The sequence below is a fragment of the Macaca nemestrina genome, chromosome X, assembly GCF_043159975.1.
Source record: "Macaca nemestrina isolate mMacNem1 chromosome X, mMacNem.hap1, whole genome shotgun sequence".
Taxonomy (NCBI): domain Eukaryota; kingdom Metazoa; phylum Chordata; class Mammalia; order Primates; family Cercopithecidae; genus Macaca; species Macaca nemestrina.
Window position 1 is genome coordinate 729996 of NC_092145.1, and position 18241 is coordinate 748236.

Below are 18241 nucleotides of genomic sequence, written 5' to 3' on the forward strand. Positions count from 1 at the left end.
AAGGTTGTCATTGGTAAAATAAAAACTGGAATATCTTCAGAGTTGTCAGCATTAAATGTAATACAGGCATACAATTTTTTATACCCAGGTTTACTAGTCAATCAAGTTTATATTATCTTTACTAGATACTTAAGATTATAAAACTATATATTCTTGGATTTTATTTGTTAATATTTTTTGTAGGATTCTGCCAAATATAATGACTACATGAGACCAGTCAGCAGCTTCCTTTCTTTGTTAATTTTCAAAGACTTATGTGGTAATTGGTCTATGCATCTTTCTGCTTCTTCTTGGATGGTATATAGTAATTTATATTTTGCTTGGAAATCATCCATTTCCTCTAGATTTTCAAATAGGCTGTTGCCAAATGGTTGCACAATCATAATTATTTTAATCTCTCTTCTAGCTGTCAGCTCTTTTATTCCCAATGTTGTAAACTTTTGCATTCTCTTTTCTATTTAATCAGAGGAGCTTATTTTATTAGACTTTACAAGGAATTTTGTATCTGTTTTTGTTGGTAGTGTTATTAATTTAAGTTTTTATCTTTAAAAATTTTATCTTCCTAATTATTTTATTTTCTACTTTCTTAAGATAAAAATGAAATTTTCTTAAAATTTATCTTTTTTAAACAATAATGATATTTAAAGCCACACATTTTTATTTAAGTTTTAGCTCTCACAGTGCCCTATTAGCATTGGTATGAAGTTTTCTTCTTCATTGCCTTAGATAGTTAATAATTTTCCTTTGATTTCCTCTTGGGCAAAAGAACTATATTTTTAAATTTCTAAATAGTTAAAATTTTCATGGTCAAATTTTTATTAATTAGTTCTAATTTTATTGAATTACGAGAAAATATAGACTGTAAAATTCTTCAAAATTTTGTTACGGTTTTCTTTATGGCCAAGTATATTACTGCTTTAAAGAAAATGAACGTTCTCTCTGTGTGTGTGTGTGTGTGTGTGTGTGTGTGTTCTGGTTTATTACTGTTATTTATTTGTTACGTTTTATTTGAATTCCTTTGTCTTTACTTATGTTTTATCTACTAGACCTGTCTAATAATGAAAGAAGTGATTTGAAAATGCCATTATAATTATATTTTTCTCAAGTTCTCCATGTATTTCTAATAACTTTTGCTTTCTATATTTAGCTTAGTGCTACAGCATTAATACTGTTATGTCTTAATAAATAGTGCCTTTTATCATTATATGATATCCCTCCTCATCCTTAAAGGAGGAAGTTTTAGGTAGGCCTAAAACTCCAGGTAAGAAACATCCTTATGTCTGAAGGCAAAAGGTCACAGAGAAGAATCTGAAGAAACAGGCCATGCTGTTTCCCCCAGCTGATTAATATCAGATCATGCCCTTTTTGTCAGATAAGGCCTAAAAATCCTTATCCTTACCCTCTTTACCTGGCTTTTAGCCTTACATTCTATATTATTTGTTGTTAATATTATCACTTCTGCCTTCCTTTGGTTTCCATTTCCCTGTTATTTTTTTGGCTGAAATTTTAGGAGTTAACTCATTGAAGTTGACATTGGTTAACCATGGAGAATCGTAATACAGTATACTTTAACCAAGAACTTTACCTACAAAAGTTAGGATAGTGCATAATAAATAAATTTTCCACTTTAATTATTTAAGTTTAAAAAGTCCACATTATAGAGTTTCATAACAAGTAGTTATGATATCTAATTTGAAAATTATTTTCTAGTTCTTACTCTTACAAGCCCTTTCCTCTGGCATATATTTATTGGTTGTCCTTTTTTTTTTTCTTTCCTGCCCAGCCATCCCTCTCTGTCTTTTCTTAAATAATAAAAACTTACCTGTTGACTGGGATTTCTTCAAAGTTAAAATCTGTTTCATAAAACAAACACAAGTTTTACATTATTTTTGTGTAAATGCTTTTTCTTAAAATGCATTTTAAAATATATTTAAAATATTAATTTAAAAATAGATGTTTACTTCCTACAAGGCTAGCAGGTGAGCCATTTAGGTTGTTTGCTATAATCGTTCCACCTTGCTGTCTGGTTCCAACAGGTTCGTGGGCTTGCGAAGATAATGATGGTTGTAATGTATCATGTAGTCAAAATAATCTAAAAATAAGAGACAAAATGAGATGAAAACATAAACCTAGTTTATGTCAATACAGTAATGACATATGCGTACCCTCCCATTACAAACTAACAGGACCTCAAATTATTAGGTAAAAGAGGAGTGATTTTAAGTTATTTATTGAATAAATTTTAATTAAGCCCTCGTTATGTGCCAGACATTGTACTAGGTGCTAAACATACAGCAGTGAGGAAAAAAAGATAAAAATCCCTGCCTTCATGTGATTTACATTCTAATGGAGACAGTAAACAACAAAGATGAAGTATATGCTATGTCGGATACTGATAAATGCTAAGGATAAAACATCAGGGAAAGAGACATGACATGTCAGTGGGAGAGATATGTCCAATAATGAAAGAGATGGTTTGAAATTGCCCATTATAACAGTATTTTTCTCAAGTTCTCCATGTATTTCTAATAGTTTTTGCTTCATGTATTTAGCTTGGCACATGCAGTAATTTAAATTTTAAATAGGAATGGCTCACCAAGAAGGGTGCTTTTAAGTAATGACCTAAAGGATGTGAGAAAGTGAACCATGGTGATCCTGCAGGAGAAGTATGAGTAAAAGATCTGAGTAAAATTATAATTTGTTGAATATTATAAAAGAAGAAGTACAGAATATTACATGAATGTATCAAGGAAATTTAACTTCATCTAGGAAGTCAAGAATTAGTCTTCTGTGTTAGTTAATCTGTGACTTAAAGGATAAAATATAAATTATATAAGCCATGAGGATTAGGGCCAAGGGAAGGAGAGAAAAGGATTCCAGCCTGAGAATTAGAAAGACCCTAGGGGATGTGTAAATAAGTGAAACAACTCCAGTATCCCAGAAAGTTGAGCAAGAACAACACAAAATGAAGCTTGTAGGCTACATCCTTGGATAACTGAAATTCTCTTAAGGGTTTTGATCAAGGGAACAGCATGATTATATTTGACTTTCTAAAATATCACTCTGATTGCCATATTCAGAATGGGTTATAGGAGGGCAAATGGATGTAGGGGGGCCAGTTATGTAGTTATTATAGTAATCCAGGAGAAAAATGACAGTGGTTTTAGCTAAGGTTGAGGCAGTTTGGACAGATAGAAGTGGAGAGAACTGACACATCATTGAGCAGTAGAATGAATAGGATTTGGTAATGGGTTGCATATGGAAGTGAGGGAGAAGGAAGTGTCAAAAATAATTCCCTGGTATCAACTGAGCACCTGAATGGACAACAGTGCCATTTACTAAGCACACGCCAAAGGCAAAGGAGCAAGGTTTGGGAGATGGTAAGTGAGCCATTTCGTTTTGTATAAATTGAGTTTGAGATAATTGTAGAACATGCAAGCAGAAAAGTCCAGTAGACAGCTGGATATATAAGTTTGGAGCTGTAGACATAAATGTAAACAGAAATATAATCTCTCTCTTTCTCTCTCTCTCTCTCTCTCTCTCTCTCTCTCTCTGTCTCTCTCTCTCCAGAATATACATAGTAATTAAAACCCTAAGGGAAGTATCTCCAACCAAGGCCAGAGATAGAGAAAAATCATTCAGTTAAACTGCCAAGGATAGAGCTTTTGGTTTACCATGGAATAAGTTGGTAAGAGTGATAGAAGGATAGAAGTACAAAAACAACAATAACAGCACTTACTATGGGCCAGGCACTGTTCTAATCACTCTACGTATATCAACTCATTTAATTTTGCCAGCAATCTTAAAAGGATAAGGAAGCTGAGGTACAGAGAGGCTAAATGATCTGCCCAAAAACACAATCTATGAATGGCAGAGTGAAATTGGAATCCAAGCACTCTGGCTCCATGGCCAGCATTTTAAAATTACAGTAATTTAAGAGAAAAAGTGGTTTCAACTGGTCACAGGATTGTCAACAGAATTGGTTGAAGCAATGAGGGTGACACTACTGTGGAGATCACTAGTAGTCAGTATTGGTCTGTTGGTAATCACGCCTATAGGCCTTTAGAATACATGCACATCGAACTGAATCCATAGCTTATTTTCTTAACCACCGTATTAAACTGTCTTGTAACATCTGTTGTAAGCACTAATAATTCCCAAAGCACAGCGACTCAGAAAAGTGACAGTAGTTATTCTTTTGGAAATAAATCAAGTGTATAGTTTTTCTATACACATTGTTTTACTCAAAGAACTTATGTTCATCATAGCTTTGGTTGAACTCACCATTAAAAATGCAGAAGATTTGTCCATTGAAAATATATATATATCAGAAAAATAAAAACATTTAAAATACAGTCTAAATATTTAAGTTAAAATACGAACAAAATTTAATTCAAATGCATATAAACCCTATGATAATATTGCTATATAAGCCCTATGATAATATTGCTCATTATTACATGGATTTGTGTCTAGAGTAGAGATAACCAAAATATGGCTGCCTATGAGCAGTTGTGTGCCAGTAAATGTATAACAAACAGCTCTCAAGGAAAAGGCTGGGTTTAGTGGCTCATACCTGTAATCCCAGCACTTTGGAAGGCCAAGGCAGGCAGATCACAAGGTCAAGAGATTGAGACCATCCTGGCCAACATGGTGAAACCCCATCTCCACTAAAAATACAAAAATTAGCTGGGCGTGGTGGCGTGTCTGTAGTCCCAGCTACTCCGGAGGCTGAGGCAGGAGAATTGCTCGAACCTGGGAGGCAGAGGTTGCACTGCACTCCAGCCTGGTGACAGAGCAAGAGACTCCATCAAAAAAAAAAAAGGCTTAATTTGTAGTGTTTGCCCATTTCTGTAGTGTAAATACTCCCATCGTGACCAATTTCAAGTTGCCAATGTGACATCAACCAGCTAGAAAAATTCCTGGAAATTTATGGCTCCAGAACACCACTTAAGTATGAGGTAAACTAAATGTAAGAAATTACAAAGGATTTCCACAAAGTATCACACTGAATGTATGTATATTTTTGTTCCTCTGTAAACTTTATATATTAATCATAGGTAATTATTTTCATGGCATAATTTCAAAAGTTAGAAAATGGTATATGGTGGAGACTCACCCACCCATCTCTTTCCATGAACCACCACACTCTTTTTGGAAGCAGCCCATTTTAACTCATTTCTTATATATCCTTCCAGGCATTACATACATATTCTTTCTTTTTACTATCTTAAAAAACAAAAATGATAGTATACTATATTTTGTTTCACATCTTGCTCATTTGTCATTTAACAATATAACTTGGAGATTGTTCCATTTCAGTATAGAAAAACAAGCCTCTTATTAATTGTGCCATTGCCATTATAATGTTGCAATGAATATTCTTGATCATATATCATTTCACAATTGTGAATATATATGTGGAATAAATTCCTAGGAATGAAAATGCTGAGTCAAATACTGCTTCAGGAAGAGGCAGTAGACACAGTTGGTAGTTTAGCAGTGAAAAAAATTAAAGATTCTAATCCCATCTTCAGTTATTACTGACATAATTATGTAATAATGCCATATTACCTGCAAACCAAGCTCTGCTTGCTGAAGCTGTCACAACTGGACTATTTGGGAAGGATGGAGTCAATGCAGGTTGGAGACTTAAAAGATCACAATAAATATGAGGCACACTGGAGAACAAATAGAATTACATATATTCTACCTAGCTAAACTTACATTTCTTTGATTTATCCATCTATCCATCCATCTCTCCAACTATATACTAACTATATGTCAATCTGTGATAAAGATAATTAAGAAATAGTCAATGGGCTTGTGGTCTAAGAGAAGGTGATAATATAAATAGATTACAATCAATACAACCTTAAAAAGTCTAATGAATTAATATTACATGACCTTTGTAGTGATTGTGGACAATATAGAAAAATACAAACAAGAAAACTGAAATCAGCCATAATTGTTACACTCACAAATAGCTAAGCCTGGGTGCAGTGGTTCACGCCTGCAATCCCAGCACTTTGTGAAGCTGAGGGCAGCGGATCACCTGAGATCAGGAGTTTGAGACCAGCCTGACCAACATGGTGAAACCCCGTCTCTACTAAAAATACAAAAATTAGCAGGGTGTGGTGGCGTGTGCCTGTAATTCCAGCTACTGGGGAGGCTAAGGCAGGAGAATCACTTGAACCCAGGTGGTGGAGATTGCAGTGAGCCGAGATCACGCCACTCCACTACAGCCTGGGTGACAGAGTGAGACTCTGTCTAAAAAAAAAAGAAAGAAAAAGAAAAAAGAAATAGCTAATGTGAACAGTTTGGGGTGACATACTTCAAATTTTGTATTATTCAGTTTATATGTATATGCACATATAGCAGAGTACATGTATGTGTATGTGTAGATAGATGCGTGTATCTGTACACATGTCTTGAATGTTACTATGTGTTCTATTTAATGAATGAGCACTTTGACATGTCATTAAATAATTTTCTACAATAATAGTTATTCTCACTAGAGGAGCCCCTAGGGGAAGGAATCAAATTCTTGAATATTCCCATCCCAATCTCTGACTTTGCAAATCATTCAGTGTAATAAAAGATGTTCCTTTGTGAAGCATATCATCCTGTGAAGAATGTGGAATCCCACGAAAGACTGAAAACTTCGGTCCCATATCATCATTTAAAATAGCTGAATAGTATTCCATCATATTCATAGCCCATAATTTATTTAGTTGATCACATATTATTTAAGATGCAGAAAATTATCTAGAGGGAAACAAAATTAACCTACATTAAGACATTATTAACTTACCAGTAAGGAGGTAAAGTGTCATTTTTCTCTTCCAAAGAAGCTAAATGTTGTTTTAGTACTTCAAGTAAACCGTGGGGTACCTAAAAAAGTTATTATGAGCAAAAATTAAGGTGCCTCATTAAAGCTAAAATTGCTACATGTAAATTCATTATTAAAAGTAGCATCTTGGTATCAAATCAGATTTTCAAACTATGATCTAAAACACATTGTTAGGCTAGGTGCAGTGGTTCACACTTGTAATCCCAACACTTTGGGAGGCCAAGGCAGGAGGATTGTTTGAGTCCAGGAGTTTGAGACTAGTCTGGGCAACAGTGAGACCTCATCTCTACAAAAAATAGAAAAATTATCCGGGCATGATGATGCACACCTGTAGTCCCAACTACTTGGAAGGCTGAGGTGGGAGAATCACCTAAGTCCGCAGAAGTCAAGGTTGCAGTGATTGACCCACTGCACTGTAGCCTGGGCCACTGAGTGAAACCCTCTCTCAAAAAAATAAAATACGTTTTTAAAAACAAAAAAAAAAAAGTTTCTTAAAATGATCAAAAAACTGCTAAAATATTTATCTCCTCAGAAGGCATTGGGCTTCCAACGATCTCATTAACAATAAGCTTTATTTTCACCAAGGCACTAATTTTCATTAACATAACGGATTTCATTCCTGTATATGTTTATGTCTGTTTCCCTGCAATAGACTACAAGCTCCATGAAGACAGGGATTTTGTCTGTTTTGTCCACTGATGAATCTTAAGTGCCTGGCACATAGTAAGTGCTTAATTAATATTTGCTGAATGAATGTGGATGTATATTTTTATTCTGTTTCCATTAAAAATAGACTAGAGGACTAGATTGCAGCTCCCAGGTGGACAGACAGAGCAGTGTGAGACTCTGCATTGTGAACTTTTGCTCCAGAACTACTGAAGGAATCAATTAGAAAAGCCGAGAGAACCCGCAGACCCTCTGAAGGAAGTGGATTGCTCCTGCAGGACCCAGGAGACACCCTGAATACTGTGACTGCCCAAGCTGAACACACACCCTCACTGGGGAACCTGAAGGTCTAGATCACAGGAGAAGATTCTGACTTTACTGGAAGCTGAGTCAATTTAGAGAGCTGAACAAAATACAGGGGTAGAGGAAACAGCAGAAAAAACCCTACGAGCTCACTGGGTTCCCTGGGAAACCATTTCTGCTTTGTCTCATATGGATCCTTGGGGAGGACTAGCAGAGGTACTGGGAAAAGGAAACCTCCAGCTGAACTTTGTAAAAATTCCAACTGATCGTGAAGTCTCCTGGCCAGAACTCAGGGGAGGGCATAAATCCAGTGTACACACTCCACAGGCGGGGAGGCACAAAAGCCATCCTTGCTGTCGTAGCTGGGAGGCTGGTAGCCTGGGGCAAGTTCTCAGCCCTGCTCGCCCACTCCCTGGAAACAGACTTGGTGCCTTTGGTGGGGGCACAGTGGGAGTTAGATGGGCGTTTGGGGTTGCTTGGGAGCTGGGTAAGGTCTGTGACTGCCAGCTCTCCCCCACTTCCCTGACAACCTACATGACACAGCAGAGGCAGCCATAATCCTCCTGGGAAGATAACTCCATTGACCTGAGAACCACACCCCCATCCCCCACATAGCCGCAGCAAGACTCGCCCAAGGAGAGTCTGAGCTTAGACACACCTAATCCTGCCCCCAACTGATAGTCCTTCCCTACCCACCCTGGTAGCTGAAGACAAAGGTCATATTCTCTTGGGAGTCCTAGGTCCTCGCCCACCACCTATTCCTCCCTATACTACCATAGCTGATGCACTCTTAAAAGCACCACTTCCTGGCAGAAGGCCAACCAGCACAAAAACAGTGCATGAAACAACCAAAACTAAGGACCCCCACAGAGTCCATTTTTCCCCGCTGCCACCTCCACTGGAGCAGGCGCTGGTATCCACAGCTGAGAGACCTGCAGACAGTTCATATCACAGGACTCTGTGCAGACAACCCCCAGTACCAGCCCAGAGTCTGGTAGACATGCTGGGTGGCTAGATCCAGAAGAGAGAACAATCACTATAGCCTGGCTCTCAGGAAGCCACATCCCTAAGAAAAGAGGGGGAGTACTAACTACATCAAGGGAACACCCCGTGGGACAAAAGAATCTTAACAGTAGCCTTGAGCCCCTCTGACATAGCCTACCCAAATGAGAAGAAACCAGAAAAACAATTCTGGTAATATGACAAAACAAGGTCCTTCAACACCCCCTAAAAAAATCACACTAGTTCACCAGCAATGGATCCAAACCAAGAAGAAATCCCTGATTTACTTGAAAAAGAATTCAGAAGGTCAGTTATTAAGCTAATTAGGGAGGCACCAGAGAAAGGTGAAGTCCAATTTAAGGAAATCAAAAAATGCTACAAGAAATGAGGGGAGAAATCTTCAGTGAAATAGATAGCATAAATAAAAAATAATCAAAACTTCAGGAAATAATGAATGCACTTAGAGAAATGCAAAATGCTCTGGAAAGTCTCAGCAACAGAATTGAATAAGCAGAAGAAAGAACTTCAGAGCTCAAAGACAAGGTTTTCAAATTAACCCAATCCAACAAAGACAAAGAAAAAAAGAATAAGAAAATATGAACAAAGCCTCCAAGAAGTCTGGGATTATGTTAAATAACCAAACCTAAGAATAATTGGCATTCATGAGGAAGAAGAGAAATCTAAAAGTTTGGAAAATGTATTTGGGGGGTCTCTAGCAAGGTCTCTGACCTTGCTAGAGACCTAGACATCCAAATACAAAAAGCTCAAAGAACACCTGGGAAATTCATCACAAAAAGATAATCGCCTAGGCACATTATCATCAGGTTATCTAAAGTTAAGATGAAGGAAACAATCTTAAGAGCTGTGAGGCAAAAGCACCAGGTAACATAGAAAGGAAAACTTGTCAGATCAACAGCAGATTTCTTGGCAGAAACCCTACAAGCTAAAAGGGATTGGGGCCCTATATTCAGTCTCCTTAAACAAAACAATTATCAACCAAGAATTTTGTATCCAGTGAAACTAAGCTTCATAAATGAAGGAAAAATACAGTTATTTTCAGACAAACAAATGCTGAGAGAATTTGCCACTACTAAGCCAGCACTACAAGAACTGCTAAAAGGAGCTCTAAATCTTGAAACGAATCCTGGGAACACCTCAAAACAGAACTTCTTTAAAGCATAAATCCCACAGGACCTATAAAACAAAAATGCAATTAAAAAAAACATATACACACAACAAATAGCACGATGAGTAGAATAGTACCTTGCATCTCAATACTAACGTTAAATGTAAATGGCCTAAATGTTCCACTTAAAAGATACAGAATTGCAGAGTGAATAAGAATTCACCAACCACCTATCTGCTGCCTTCAAGAGACCCACCTAACACGTAAGGACTCACATAAACTTAAGGTAAAGAGGTGGAAAAAGACATTCCATGCAAATGGACACCAAAAGCAAGCAGGAGTAGCTATTCTTATAAAAAACAAAACAAACTTTAAAGCAAGAGCAGTTAAAAAAGACAAAGAGGGACATTATATAATGATAAAAGGACTAGTTCAACAGGAAAATATCACAATCCTACATATATAGGCACCTGACACTGGAGCTCCCAAATTTAGAAAACAATTACCACTAAACCTAAGAAATGAGATAGACAGTAACACGATAATAGTGGGGGACTTCAATATTCCACTAACAGCACTAGACAGGTCATCAAGACAGAAAGTCAACAAAGAAACAAGAGGTTTAAACTATACCCTGGAACAAACGGACTTAACAGATATTTACAGAACATTCTACCCAACAACTGCAGAATATACATTCTATTCATCAGCTCATGGAACTTTCTCCAAGATAGACCATATGACATGCCACAAAACAAGTCTCAATAAATTTAAGAAAATTGAAATTAGATCAAGTAGTCTCTCAGGCCACAGTGGAATAAAGCTGGAAATCAACTCCAAAAATGAACCTTCAAAATCATGCAAATACATGAAAATTAAATAACCTGTTCCTGAATGATCATTGAGTCAACAACGAAATCAAGATTGAAATTTAAAAATTCTTTGAACTGAAAGACAATAGCGACACAACCTATCCAAACCTCTGGGATACAGCAAATGCAGTGCTAAGAGGAAAGTTCATAGACCTAAATGCCTGCATCAAAAAGCCCGAAAGAGCACAAATAGACAATCTAAGGTCACACCTTAAGGAACTAGAGAAACAAGAACAATCCAAACCCAACTCCAGCAGCAGAAAGGAAATAACCAAGATCAGAGCAGAACTAAATGAAATTGACACCAAAAAAATGCAAAAGATAAATGAAACAAAAAGCTTGTTCTGGAAAAGATAAATAAAATTGATAGACCATTAGCAAGACTAACCAAGAAAACAAGAAAGAAAATCCAAATAAGCTCAATTAGAAACAAAATGGGAGACATTACAACTGACACCACAGAAATACAAAAGATAATTCAAGGCTACTATGAACACCTTTACACTTATAAACTAGAAAACATAGAGAAGATGGATAAATTCCTGGAAAGATACAACCCTCCTTGCTTAAATCAGGAAGAATTAGATACCCTGAACAGACTAATAACAAGCAGCAAGATTGAAATGGTAATTTTAAAAAATTACCAACAAAAAAAGTCCAGGACCAGATAAATTCACAGCTGAATTCTACTAGACACTCAAAAAAGAATTGGTACCAATGCTATTGACACTATTCCACAAGATAGAGAAAGAGGGAATCCTCCCTAAATCATTCTATGAAGCCAGTATCACCTTAATACCAAAACCAAGAAAGGACATAACCAAAAAAGAAAACTACACACCAATATCCTTGATGAACATAGATGCAAAAATCATTAGCAAAATACTAGCCAACTGAATCCAACAACATATCAAAAAGATAATCTACCATGATCAAGTGGGTTTCATACCAGGGATGCAGGGATGGTTTAACATATGCAAGTCAATAAATGTGATACAGCACATAAACAGAATTAAAAACAAAAATCATTTTATTTTATTTATTTTTTTTTTTTTTGAGACGGAGTTTCGCTCTGTCGCCCAGGCTGGAGTGCAGTGGCCGGATCTCAGCTCACTGCAAGCTCCGCCTCCTGGGTTCACGCCATTCTCCTGCCTCAGCCTCCCGAGTAGCTGGGACTACAGGCGCCCGCCACCTCGCCCGGCTAATTTTTTTTTTTGTATTTTTTAGTAGAGATGGGGTTTCACCGTGTTAGCCAGCATGGTCTCGATCTCCTGACCTCGTGATCCGCCCATCTCGGCCTCCCAAAGTGCTGGGATTACAGGCTTATGATCATCTCAATAGATGCAGAAAAAGCATTTGACAAAATCCAGCATCACTTTATGATAAAAACCCTCAGCAAAATCGGCAAACAAGGGACACACCTCAATGTAATAAAAGCCATCTATGACAAACCCACAGCCAACATAGTACTGAATGGGGAAAAGCTGAAAGCACTCCCTCTGAGAACCAGAACAAGACAAGGATGCCCACTCTCACCACTTCTATTCAACATAGTACTGGAAGTTCTAGCCAGAGCAATCAGACAAGAGAAAAAAATAAAGAGCATCCAAATTGGTAAAGAGGAAGTCAAACTGTTGCTATCTGCTAATGATATGTTGGTATAATGAGAAAACCCTAAAACTCCTCCAAAAAGCTCCTAGAACTGATAAAAGAATTCAGCAAAGTTTCAGGATACAAAATTAATGTACACAAATCAGTAGCTCCCCCATACACCAACAGTGACCAAGCTGAGAATCAAATCAAGAACTCAACTCCTTTTATAATAGCTGCAAAAATATAAAATACTTAGGAATATACCTAACCAAGCAGGTGAAAGACCTCTACAAGGAAAACTACAAAACACTCCTGAAAGAAATCACAGATGACACAAACAAATGGAAACACATCTCATGCTCATGGATGGGTATAATCAATATTGTGAAAATGACCATACTGCCAAAAGCAATCTACAAGTTCAATACAATTCCCATCAAAATGCTACCATCATTCTTCACAGAACTAGAAAAAAAAAATCCTAAAATTCATATGGAACCAAAAAAGAGCCTGCATAGCCAAAACAAGACCAAGCAAAAAGAACAAATCTGGAGGCATCACATTACCTGACTTCAAACTATACTATAAGGCCATAGTCACCAAAACAGTATGGTACCGGTATAAAAATACACGCATAGACCAATGGAACAGAACAGAGAACCCAGAAATAAAGCCAAATGCTTACAGTCAACTGATCTTTGACAAAGCAAACAAAAGCATAAAGTGGGGAAAGGACACCCTTTTCAAAAAATGGTGCTGGGATAACTGGCTAGCCACATGTAGGAGAATGAAACCGGATGCTCCTCTCTCACCTTATATAAAAATCAATGCAAGATGGATCAAAGACTTACACCTAGGACCTGAGTCTATAAAAATTCTAGAAGATAACGTCAGAAAAACCCTTCTAGACATCAGCTTAAGCAAGGATTTCATGACCAAGAACCCAAAAGCAAATGCAATAAAAACAAAGATAAATATCTGGGACTTAATCAAATGAAAGAGCTTTCGAACGGTAACGGTAAAAGGAACAGTCAGCAGAGTAAACAGACAACCCACAGAGTGGGAGAAAATCTTCACAATCTATACATCTGACAAAGGACTAATATCCAGAATCTGCAATGAACTCAAACGAATTATCAAGAAAAAAAAAAAAAAACAATCCCATCAAAAAGTTGTCTAGGGACATGAATAAACAATTCTCAAAAGAAGATATACAAATGGACAACAAACATATGGAAAAATGCTCAACATCACTAATTATCAGGGAAATGTCCATCAAAACCATAATGAAATACCACCTTACTCCTGTAAGAATGGCCATAATAAAAAAATAATAGATGTTGGCATGGATGCGGTGAAAAGGGAACACTTCTACACTGCTGGTGGGAATGTAAACTAGTACAACCACTATGGAAAACAGTGTGGAGATTCCTTAATGAACTAAAAGAACTATCATCTGATCCAGCAATCCCACTACGGGGCATCTACCCAGAGGAAAAGAAGTCATTATACGAAAAAGATACTTGCTCATGCATGTTTATAGCAGCACAATTCGCAACTGCAAAAATGTGGATCCAACCCAAATGCCCATCAATCAACAAGCGGATAAAGAAACTGTGGTATAGATATACGATGGAATACTACTCAGCCATAAAAAGGAATAAATTAACAGCATTTGCAGTGACCTGGATGGGATTGGAGACCATTATTCTAAGTGAAGCAACTCAGGAATGTAAAACCAAACATCGTATGTTCTCACTAACAAGTGGAGTTAAGCTATCAGGATGCAAAGGCATAAAAATGATACAGTGGACTTTGGGGACTTGAGAGAAAGGGTGGGAAGGAGGTGAGGGATAAAAGACTACAAACTGGGTTCAGTGTATACTGCTTGGGAGAGAGGTGCACTAAAATCTCACAAATCACCACTAAAGAACTTACTCATGTAACCAAATACCACCTCTTCCCCAAAAACCTATGAGGAAAAAAAATTTTTTAAATAGAAACAGTAGACTCCCTCTTATATAAGACGAATTCCTCACCAGGATTCTATATTCCACCAACTTCTGTGAACCATTCACTGATTCTTTGTTCAAGAAATATTTATGATAATTTACCATAAGAAATTGGGATATAACCATAAGCACAAACAACTTGATCCCAAGCTTCATAAGATTACAGTCTACAGATAAGGAGAAGATATATCAAACAATCACACAAATAAATGTAAAGTCATTTTAAGTTATAAACGGTAGCATGAAAGAGAGGTACACAATACTCAGTGTTGAAGCAGGGGAATCTAACCAAGTCAGGGAAGTCTGGGAAGCAAGCCCTCCTGAAGAAAGTAATAGTTTGTGCTGTGTATACTTATCCTTATGAAGGATAGTTCAGGAATAAGTAGTAGGTCAGTATGGAAAGAAAGAGCATTGTAGACAGAGGAATAACATGTGCAAAGGCCCTGGGGAAGGCATATGGCACAGATGAACCCTGTTGCTAGAGCAGAAAGAGCAGAGGGGAGAGTAAGGGAGATGAAGCTGGAGAGTAGGCAAGGATTCAACAATGCAGGAGCTTAAATTAAAAGCAATGGTGAGGAGCTTGCACTTTGTCCTAAGAATCCTGGGAGACCTTCGAGGGCTTTTAAGTGAGAAGTGAAATGACTAGATCTCTATTTTGGATGTTATCAGATCTGCATTCTGGATGCACTGCGTAAAACAAACAGCAGGGGGCAGAGTATATGGAGACAGACTGGTTGGAAGGTGAGAGAGGATGGAAGTTGAAGCTAAAATGCAGAAAAGAGGAGGCATTGCAGACAAAGTCGTTAGGATTCAGTGTTGGATTGTAAGGGGAGTTGAGGGAGAGAGTATCAAGGATGAGAAGGGTACACAGAATGAGAAGCAGATCTGGGGGGAAGATGGGTTATATAAACTGCTGAGCTAGCAGTGGGAGAAGCGTTTAATGAACTACTTACAGAGGTGTGGACAGAGCTAAGGAACAATTCTGAGAGAATAAATAACAAAAGGTGTCAGTATTTGAATAATGTTGGAAACATTTTATTCCGTCTGATTTGCTTTGGGACAATTCACTGCCAGCTATAAATTTGTGGAAACACTGCCCCACAATCTTAGCAGACAAGATTGGCAGAAAATCGCTTAGAAACACTGAAAACATGTGACAAAGGGCTTTCCGTGAAAAGGGTGGATGTAAAGCAGTAAGGACCCCCTTCGTGAAGCACGCAGTCACCCTCCAGCCACCAGAACCACAGGAACGAGGTGGTAACTGAGGGAAAACACATCTAGGCACACGTCACGGTGGCACCTTCCAGCAGGTCCCCAGGGTTGTGCCCCTGGAGCTCTGACAAAGAGTGTGGCCCAGAAATGTCATGTTTGGACTGCGAGTTTTGGTGAAAAATAACAATGCATCAGGTTGCAGACAAAGCAGACCCTGCTATGTGCGTTTATGGGAGCCACGCCCAACAGGAACCACAGGGAATGATCCAGAGGAGAGCGATGGACAGACACAAAGAGACACACCAGAGAGAGGCTCTCAGGAGGAGGCTCTGTGGCCTCCAGACCATGTCAAAGCCAAGACAGAAAGGATGAACTGAGGAAAGGAGGAAAATTTCCCCTTAAGGAAGGTAAAATCCAGAAGGGATCCCTAAAATGGTGAGCAGTTTAAACCTAGCAGTTTTGCATTAATTCACATAAAGTGTAATGAAAACTGTTAAGACACACAAGGAGAGACTGGCCAATCTACAGTCACAGAGGAAGACCCTTCACACCCCTTCACAGGATCTCGCAGCAGATTGGCTGAAAAGTATCCTTGAAACTGCAAACCTCTCTCAAGGAGACCCACTGAGTTGGGCAAAGGTGGGGCTGACTTAATTCTCGCCTCCCTGCTCTCCCACGTAGCCCTGCATTTCACTCCATTCCAGGGTTTCTGGGACACCCGAGAAAGCGTGTAGTCCAGGGAGCACGTCTGCCAACTGAAGGCCTTGACAAATGACTTTCTGTACTGGCTGAAGGCCAGGGCCCAGCGTACTGATAAGGAAGCTCTTCCAGAAAAAGAGTTGATTTACAGAGGAGTGAATCTGCATGAAAGTTTACCAACAAGATCCCTGCCTGCCTTTTGCAGGCTCTCCTGCAGCCATCTACTTCATTTTTGATCTCAGGGAGACCAGAGCTGAGGTAAGGAGGAGGGTGGACTGGTGGGAAATGTGGCCCTCCACTCAGGTACTCCTCCTGGCAAATGTCCCTTACAGCGCAAGCCACAGGTGCTGGTCAATTAATGCTCATCTGTATCCTGACAAAGGCTGAGACTGTGGTTCCTAGCAAAGGTCCCCTCGCTGCCCCCACCACTTCCCTTAGGGAAGAAATGTCAATGTAGAAAAAAATCAGAGGGCTACATATAATGTAGATATCTAGTGATTCTTCATGTGTAATTTTTGTTCAGTCTTTTTCGGGAACTCAGGGGCCGGAATTGTGTCTCATTCATTATAACTGAAAAGGAGTCAAGCATGTTTATGAATGCATGTTGATTGAAATCAACCGGTTATGTCGCCATGAGGCAATGAAACTCTACTCACCTACTAACCCAGATATTCTCATTGTCTCTCTCTCTTCCCACCACTGGTCATCTGAAACTTCTCATTCAGGAAGCCATGCATTATTTCACCCAACAGTGGTTCCCATTGTGGACCACTTTGTGGGATTTCAGGGCTACGTGCAAGCTGCCTTTGTACTTGTCTGCACATGAAGGAATATTTGTGCTGTGTATACTTGAGAGAACACATTCCTTTCCTTCAAAGACTTATAAGCCATCAGCCAAAACCTCCCTCTTTCTCTGCCACTAAACTTAACATTTTATTTGCATCTGCAACCATCCTCTCTCCCCTACATCTTCATCTTCTCTCTCTTCACAGGCTTCTTCACATACACATGACTGCCACATGAACCAGACTGTCTGAGCATTCCACATGTGTTATCTCAGATAATCCTTCATTCTTCTAGTCCCAACCAAGAGAGGTCTGCCACACCAGTCCCTGATATATAGGATGGGGACAGCTGGGGGATGGCTGTGAAAGTCCTGAGTCTCCAGATTTTCCAGAAACCTCTGAGCCTCCTTTGTTGCAGATGATACAGAGGCCTCTACTCCACAAGTTACAAGCCCCATCAGGATCTGCTCCCACCTCCATTCCTGTCCTCTAGGCCTATGACTATAGTTAAGTCACAGCAAAACTCAGCTAGGGGCATGCCTCTGATATAGCCCCCAATCACCCTCCAAGCAAAATAGTAGATTCAAAAACAAAACAAAACAAAACAAAAACAAACAACAACAACAACAACAACAACAAAAACCACAGGACTACCTCCCAAGAGGATGGCAGAAATTAGCACAAATCTAAATAGTAGAAAGGATTATATTAGTGGTGATAGTCCCCATTCCCCATCAAAACCAGTTGGGTTCTGGAGATTAACAATTACAGCAAAATCAATCAAGTCGTAGCCCAATTGTAGCCACTATGCCAGCCATGATAGTTTCTTTGGTAGAGGTAGAGTTAATGCAGCTTTAGGTACATGGTATGTGGCTGCTGGTTTGGTGACTGTATTGCTTTCTATCACCATCAGAAGTGTGACTTAGAAAGAGTACACAGGCACATGGAATGAACAGCACTTTATATTTTCAGTTTTGTACCCATAGCTGTGTTAACTCTCTCATCTTCTGTCATAATAAAGTTAGAAGTCTAGACCATCTGGTCACTCCTCAGAACATGAAATTGATCCACCGTATCCATGATGTCACGCTCACAGGATCAGATGAGCAGGCAGTAGG

At 38.6% G+C, this 18241-nt stretch overlaps 1 protein-coding gene across 6 annotated transcripts in view; it reads right to left on the minus strand.

Moving 5' to 3' along the window:
• LOC105468363 (phosphatidylinositol-binding clathrin assembly protein-like) overlaps window positions 1–18241 on the minus strand; it is a 61126-nt gene that overhangs the window by 33582 nt on the left and 9303 nt on the right. For 2 of the 6 annotated variants that reach the window (XR_011618356.1, XR_011618355.1), the window contains 2 exons: window positions 6815–6894; window positions 1962–2092 (listed from right to left, as the gene is read on the minus strand). The gene's annotated coding sequence lies outside the window, so the exon portion shown is untranslated. Of the gene's footprint in view, window positions 1–1822; window positions 1854–1961; window positions 2093–5574; window positions 5682–6814; window positions 6895–18241 lie in introns of those variants that run through there. The other 4 variants (XR_011618359.1, XR_003015142.2, XR_011618357.1 and 1 more) reach the window with 4 other exon arrangements.